The following is a 2,504-nucleotide window of genomic DNA, read 5'->3' on the forward strand; positions in this document are numbered from 1 at the left end:
CAGAACGATTATGTTATGATAGACGGAAGACAAGTCTCCAGTGTTTTAGACGTAAGTACGAGGACCACTATCTTGTTGCAATGAATATACGCCCGTCAACAAACATAATAAAGGTTCGATGTCGAGAAGTTGCAATCACAACACTGCACTGCAGGGCGAAATTTCAAATTCCTTAAGAACAGCTGCAAATGAAACCGTTAGATTTCGGAAAAGTCAAAATAAAAAATGGTAATGTTAGGAGTGTCGTGTCGCAGTGGAGAGAAACATACTGCCTATTTCGCAACGTTACAATCGACAACAACACTTGTGGGATAGGAAAGATACCGAGAGCTGAAAAGGGAGGAAACATGCACTTGCAGAGAAAAAAATAGAGAGGCCGAAATGCGTGAGTACGAAGAGCTTAAAAGGCTCAATGTTCGAACATTCTACGAAAAGATGCGGCGACTGACAGAAGATTTCAAGACTTGAGCATACTTTTGTAAAATCAGAGGTGGTCTAGTTTGATGCCCACAGCATACTGACTTTATAGAAGGAACATGGCCATGACGCAGTTCGAATAGCAATGAAGAACAATAAAGTGGCGGTGCCAATGGATTGATGGCCGAACTGTTCAAACTCTGTCAGAATCGGGAAGGTCCTCTGCGAGCTGTTTGATACCAAACGAAGTTTAAAGAAAGGCGACTCCCTATTGTCCGACTTCTTCAATCTGTGGCCATAACAACAGCGTTTAGTTGTACTTTCGTTGTGTACGAGGGCAAGACGAACTATCTCCAGCCATCATCAGTCGCAATTGCGACTTGTCTCCCACGACATTGTTGATAGTCATAACTTCGAAGTCGTAGATAATTTCGTCTATCTTGGAAGCAATAATAACAACAACAAGAGACAGCAGCTAAGCTGACTAGGCCTTATCGTGGCGCTGAAACAGAGCTGAGAATTGAATAAAAATTAGGCTTAAAAACTATATATTTTGCTTTATATACATATGTTAGCTTTTATACTTTTTATACTCTTGCAACCTGTTGCTACAGAGTATATTAATTTTGTTCATCTAAGAGTTGTATGTATCACCTAAAACTAAGCGAAATAGATATTGAAATGTTTCAAGCGTTTTTGAAACACGAAAAAATAGTTAGGGGTGCCCAATTTTAAATAACACTCGAATTACCTGTCGCGAAAAAGAGACAAAAGCGTGCGTTCGGTTATATGGTTCAATTACAATGGAATTTTTTATTTCACTTAATCTAATTGCTAAGCCTAAATCTTAAAACTAACGGCTTAAGCTAGTGGTAGTATAAATACGAGTATGTATTAAAAAGGGGTAAGTATAATAATTTTTAACTTTTCGTTCAATATTGTATATTATGGTAAGTATTAAGGTAAGTAGTAGATTGGTATTATGAATGCATTATTAAGGTAATTATTTTATAATTGATTTTCTTAATTTAATTTTTAACAATTCAATATTTTACAATTCATTTCATTATTTTTGTTTTAGATATAGATACTTATAGGTATGTCGCTTGACGTAACACCGGCCACCTTGACAGGATCAATTTCCTTCAACCTCCGTTGGAAGCAAGGCCAGCTTGTGGATGGGACGCTTGATTGTGCCCGCCTTAGTCGCCACTTCTGCGACTCCCACCTTGCCGTCTTGCCCTTCGACGGTTGCGACGACGCGTCCGAGTACCCACTTCTGTGGCGGCCCGTTGTCTTCGTGGACGAAGACGAGGTCGTTCAGCCCGTCAGATATGTTTTGGACCATTGTAGCCAAAACTATTGCTTGAGAGAGCAAACAAGTTGCCATCTCTTGCAGCAACGAATTGGGTCCACTGACACCTGCTCTGGAGGTAATGCTCGCAAGGAACACCCTATCAGTAAGTGCGCTGGGGTTAGTGCCTCGCAGTCGCTGTGGTCCTGGCTCAACGGGGTTAGGGGCCGTAGCACGTTGCCGATTACGCGAACGACGTGATGCTTGGCGGACTTCACCGCGGCTTCCCGTAACCCGCCGAAATGCGGCGCCCTCGGTGGTATAAAGGTGTAGCTGAATCCTTCTTCTTCGGCGAATCCCTTCACTTCTGCTGACTGGGCAAGAAATGCCTCTTTCAGCTTGCGCAGCTTGCGGTCGGCGCCGACGAAGTTGGTGGCGTTGTCGCTGAATATCTTCGTCGGCATCCCTCGGCGTCCAATGAACCTATTTAGGGCGAAAATAAATGAATTAGAAGATACGTCCGAAACTAATTCTAAATGTACTGCTTTTGAAGAGAAGCAAACGAAAACTGCAATATATGTTTTTACGGGTCGTCGACCGCGTACTTTTAGAGTTGTGTATATCGGACCACAAATATCTACGCCACATATGAGAAAGGGCCGTAGCGCTCGAAGTCTTTCGACTGGCAACTTTCCCATTATTGGGTTTTGCAACTTCGGCTTGTAATGAAAACAATGTATACAGTTTCTTAAGATTCTACTGCAAGTTTCTTGGGCATTAATTAGCCATATGC

This window comes from Bactrocera dorsalis, chromosome 1 (genome assembly GCF_023373825.1).
Source record: "Bactrocera dorsalis isolate Fly_Bdor chromosome 1, ASM2337382v1, whole genome shotgun sequence".
Taxonomy (NCBI): domain Eukaryota; kingdom Metazoa; phylum Arthropoda; class Insecta; order Diptera; family Tephritidae; genus Bactrocera; species Bactrocera dorsalis.